Raw genomic sequence first — 6,163 nt, forward strand, 5'->3', positions numbered from 1 at the left:
GTATTACCTAATACACTTATACTTAGTGCATAGTATAGCGCAAGTACATATATTATATATATATATGAGCTATATTCGATACGGTATTACCTAATACACTTATACTTAGTGCATAATATAGCGTAAGTATATATATATATTATATATATAGACACACACGCCCGCTTCGTAGTACTATTCATCCCTTGTATTACAAAAGTATTAACGACTTACATTTATATTATTTACATAGTAAATACAAAAGTGATTTTTAATTTTGACCATATAGAGACCAACTTTGGTCGCTAACTGTAAATGAATTTAATTTAGCGACCAAATTTGGTCACTAACTGTACATGAATTTAATTTAGCGACCAAATTTGGTCACTAAATTTTAATCAGATTTATTTATATTTTATATAATATTTAAATTAATAATAAAAATTATTAAATGTTAGAACTGGGTCCCACCTTGGCGACCAACGTTGGTCTCTATTTCATTAAGCGACCAACGTTGGTCGCTAAATTTTGAATTATATTTATTTATATTTTATAATTTATTTTAAATAAATATATATTTATTAAAATATTATAACTGGGTCCCATGTTAGCGATCAATGTTGGTCGCTATCAACTTATCCTTCAGTTAGCGACCAACTTTGGTTGCAAGTTTTAAATTATATATATTTATATTTTATAAGTTTTATAAAATAATAATAAAATTATTAAAAAAATTTATGTGGGTCCCACTTTAGCGACCAACATTGGTCGCTAATCTCAGTATATCTTTGACCAAGCAAGTCTGACCAGTCCAGTCAACAGTTTGACTAAATTTGCGGTCAAATAGGACCAACTATGGTCGCTAAAGTATTTCAAATATTTTTTTTATTATTTTCGGCAGTTTGGCGACCAACTTTTTGGTCGCTATTCTTTGGTCGCTTTTTACAGGAATTCTAGTAGTGTTAGTGATTAGGACGCTCCCAAATACTCACATCTAATTCGTGCATGCAGGTTGATACTATATGAGCTTCAGGTACAACAGCTTCTCCACACGTATCGGGAGGGTAACACAGTGGCAGATGCTTTGGTAAAATATGGGAGATCGCTCAGTCAATCTACTCTTCAGCATGTTCAACTTTTTGACCACCCCCCACCCTTTATTTCCCCGCATTTACATTTTGATGTAACTGAAACTCGAACACTGTGTTTAGTGCCAAACTCTGTAACTCGACTGTTTTAGTATTAATGAAGTTCTCCGTTTAGCAAAAAAAAAAAAGACGTTTCTTCTTGAATCCAGGATTCCACCTTGTGATCAATGCGTCTCTCATATATTTTTTCTTCCATTGAAGTTTCTTTTCTGATTTCCAAATTAAGGAAATCAGCCCTATTTATTACTCCGCTAAGTTTCTTGAAATACTTAAAATGTCATCTAATATAATTCATGAATTCACAAAATCGGAGATATCAAATTGCATGTATATATCTGTCAAATCAAGAATGAAATATGATTTTAGGTTATCAAAAAATTGAATTTAATAAATACACGAATAAATCTAAAATTAACTTCTACAAATTCATTTTTTAATTTCTAGATTCATGTCCACTTTCGAAATCAAAGGATTTAAATACATCTAGCAAAATACATTGTTTCAACTGATGGAAGAATTAAGTTCAGGATGTCATAAAGTCACAAAGTTAAAAAAGAAATAAAATAATTGCTACTCTATGCACTTAGATGCAATGTGAAACTTGCACTCCGTTTACTTTAACGTAGAAAGAATTTAAGAGTTTAGTTTAACATAGAAAGTTTTTAGAATTTTAATTCATCAGATTTGATAAGGCAAATTAATAATGCCATTTGAATATATTGTGGGAATGTCTGCTTGTCCATATCAAGTTAATTAATAGCAAAAACTAGTACACATCATTTCGGAATTCAAAACATTTTGCTTAAACGAGATTTAGTTTGTGTACTCTTGCCTTTTTTACTTTTTATGTTTTCATTTTAAGTTGACATACTGAAGTTAAGCACAAGTAAATCTTACCGCTAATTAACATGGCTCAGGAGATTCTATCACAAGAATGGTAAATTAATGCTTGTGGTCCTCGCATTAATGGCTTGTATAAATTCATTGAATACAATTATCACAAGGAGTAGTAGCTTTTATAACTGTGTAAATGTCACCACATATATATCAAATTAGAGTAAATTATGGATCAAAATAATGAGACATACCAACAGAGAAAAACTCTTTAGTGCAAATGTGTTATGTAATTATTAATTTTGAACCTTGTAATATCCTTTTTTTATCCGAAAAGAGTCCTCAAAATTAGTCAAGCTGGGATTAAGTGTGAGATTAAATTTATATTGTGTTTGGTTGATGGTTTATACTGTCAAGGCGTCAATCTACAATAGTATAAATTTAACCTTAGATTTAATTCTGAATATATCACCTTACCCCCCATCAAACTTGAGATTATTTTATTCCTTCTACCAGGTGGCATAAACTAGTCCAGCGATTATAACCATTGAATTATAATCGGGGATAGTTTAAACCGTGTACCAAACGGCCCCATAAGTTATTCCACCGTTGTACCAAATGACCCCTCAATATATTTGAGTTAAACATGAATCTTTAAGTGTCTGCATAACTTAGTACTCATCAAAATGACCACATAAATGGAACCCAAGTATAGGAAGAGCAAATTGTAATCCTTTCTATTCAAGGCGATTAATTAAGTGCCGAAACGTTGTTTTCCATACTGCATTAATTTCTCTGTATTTTGGGCATTCATAATTCCGGAAACTGATGTTCGTACCATGTGTTTGCACAGGTGGTCCCTTCTTTGCTCGGAGTATATGTCCAATGATACGAGGTGGTGGGGCCTTTTAACAATGATGAAGTATGGGTTGTTCATCAATTACATTAGGAGCAACTCTTCAGAGTTGGCTTATTGGTTCATTAACTATTTTACTTTCATTATTTTTAACTTATATGGTACTTTCTTCATTTTAAGACGTCCAAAAGTATTTGACTTTATATATATATATATATATGTTATGTATAAAAATTATACAAATTTTATACACTTTTTAGGCCCAAACACTATTCTTTCTTCTCTCTCTTTGGTCTACTTCAGCAGGGAAAAGCCCAATTTTGAAGGGCCAAAATACAAAATTGCTGCACCCTCTCAGTGGGCCGAAGCATGGGAAGGGAAAAATAGAGCTATTCAACAATTTAATAATCCTGAAATTCTTCACTGTTTTCTATCAGCTGGCTCAGATGAATAAATCAACAGATCAAAGGGAAGGCTTCCATTTCAGTTAATCTTAACAAGAGAGTTAAACTGACTAGACACCGCTGAACCATCTAATTGAACTTTTCCTGGATTGACTGTAAACCTTCTAATATACCTAATACTTTCCCGACCTTATGGACAACCTGCTTTGATGTTTGTAAAAGGAATTCTGGACCATCAAATGTCAAGCAGTTAACTTCCTGTTTGATTCCAAACATTGGACCATCCAATTATTTATTTCTGAACAATTAGAGAGGAGTATATAGTGTTAAGCTAAGATGCAGCCATGAAAATAGAGATTGGAAGAGGAGAAAACCCTAGTCTCTAAGATAAGGAGAGAGAACCGATGTTGAGACATGAGCTAAATAAAAGACTGATTCTCATTACTTGAAAAATGAGAAAGAAGGTTCGAGTTATATACAAAATATCTAAATTAAACCGGATAAGGGTCAGGTCCCTAAATGAAAAATGAGGCCCAATTACCGGTAGGCCCAATATGAGAAAGTCATCCTGGATATGGTCTTTCTGCGCTTGGTAATTGAACTCCATCACCCCCTCAAGCTGGAGGATGGGAACACACCCAGCTTGGACAACAGCCTGTGATGAGGGACACATGTCAAGGCTTTAGTCAAAACATCAGCAAGTTGGTGAGTAGTGGAGATAGGTTGAAGGGAGATTAAACTAGTAAAAAGAACATCACGAACATAATGACAATCAACCTCTATATGTGTTGGTGCCCTCGTGAAATACAGGATTTTTAGCAATATGAATTGCAGCCTGACTATCACAACACACGGGGACAGGAGAAGAGATTACCAAGCCCATGTCCAAAGTAAACGAACCAGCCAGGTAACCTCAGCAACAACCTTCCTGAGGGCTCGATATTCGGCCTCAGCAGAAGATAATGAAACAGTCTGCTACTTCTTGGATTTCCAAGAAATAGGAGAACCCCCAAGAACAATATAATACCCAATCATGGATTTCCTGGAGATGGGGCAAGCAACCCAATCTGAATCAGAGTAGGCCTATAATGAAAAATCAGTTGTGTTGTTGAGCAGAATACCCTGAGAAGAAGCATTGAGAAGATACCTAAGGACATGTAGAGCAACCAACATATGAGGCACCTTAGGAGATACCAAGAACTAACTGAGATGTTGTACTGAGAAGGAGATATCTGGCCTGGTGTGTTGGAGAAAATTCAGCTTGCCAATGAGCCTCCTATACAATGAGGGATCAGAGGATCCCCAACATCAGGGGAGAGTTTGTCATGAGAATCAATTGGAGTAAGAACAGGCTTCACATCAAGACAGTGAAATTCTTAGAGGAGATCCCTGGTGTACTTGTACTGATTGACAACATAGCCTTGATGGACTTTGGTGGCCTCAAGACCAAGAAAGTAGTGTACAGAACCAAGATCTTTTATTTTAAACTGCTGATCCAGAAATGATTTCAGGGCAGCCATTTCATCATAATCATTCCCATCCAGGAGAATATCATCTACATAGTCTGCCAAAAGAATAATAAGGAGGTAGACACCTTAGAGAACAGAGATGAGTCATTCTTGCTCGGGGAATACCCTATGGAAATAGGAGAAGCAGAAAGCTTGGCAAACCACTGCTTTGAGGACTGTTTAAGGCCATAAAGAGTTTTTCTCAATCTACAGGCCAAAGGAGGATCAGAAGAGGTGGTAGTGACAGTGAGGCCCAAGGGGTTCTTCATGTAGACTTCTTCATGAAGGTTACCATGCAAAAATGCATTGTTAACATCTAATTGATGAACAGCCCAGTTATGTATGATAGCAAGGGTGAGGAGACATTTGATGGTAGTGATTTTGACCACAAGACTGAAAGTTTCAGTATTGTCAATGCCTTCCTATTGGGAATCACCTCTGATGACTAGTCTGGCTTTATATCTTTCAGTGGACCCATCACTCCTCTGTTTGACTTTGTACACCCACTTGCAAGGTATAACATTCTTGCTAGGTGGTGAAGGTACAATATCCCAAGTGTGATTGGCATCCAAGGCCTGAAATTCCTTGAGCATAGCATCTTGCCATGCAGGGTGAGGGGCAGTTTGCTGAAAATGCTGAGGTTCATGGAAAGGAAAAACGGGTGGAGAAAGTCTGGAAGGAGCAGCAGAGCTAGCAGAAGTGCAGATGTAATCTTTAAGATAGGTGAGAGGATTAATGACTCTAGTGGAATGTCTGAGAGGGCAGGAGCTGAAGAAGGTGCAGAATCTGAAGGAAAAGAAGGTACTTTAGTAGGAGGATGAGGAGAAGAAGTAAGGAAAGAAGGTGAAGAAGGATGGTCAGAAGGAGGAGTAGGTGGAGAATGGTCAGAAGGAGGAGTAGAAACAGGAAGTGGAGAATCTTCAAAGAAGGCTGGAGTTGGGGTAGACACTGAATAAGAAGGAGGGACATAAGAGAGAGTACAAGAGTGGTAGGGAAAGATGTGCTTATGAAAAGTAACATCCCTAGAAAAGAAAATGGAACGATTTTCTAAGTTCAAAAGTTTATAATCCTTCTTGCCCAAGGGGTACACAAGAAATACACATGGAGAAGCTCTAGGTTGAAATTTGTCTCTCTTTATCTTGGGTAAAGTGGCATAACACAAACAACTAAAGATTCTCAAATGATTATAAATGAGAGGATGACCATGCAACTTCTCATAGGAAGATATATTCTGAATAAACAGGGTAACGGAACCTATTAATGAGATAGGTAGCTATTAAGACACAGTCTCCCTAGTACTTGATAGAGAGTTTGGACTGAAAAAGTAAAGCCCCTAGAAATTTCTAAGAGATGTTTATGTTTCCTTTCAACCACCCCATTCTGCTGTGGAGTGTGAGGAGAGTGGTTTGATAGATGATGTCAGATTCAGCCAAG

The sequence above is a fragment of the Nicotiana attenuata genome, unplaced genomic scaffold, assembly GCF_001879085.1.
Source record: "Nicotiana attenuata strain UT unplaced genomic scaffold, NIATTr2, whole genome shotgun sequence".
Lineage (NCBI taxonomy): Eukaryota > Viridiplantae > Streptophyta > Magnoliopsida > Solanales > Solanaceae > Nicotiana > Nicotiana attenuata.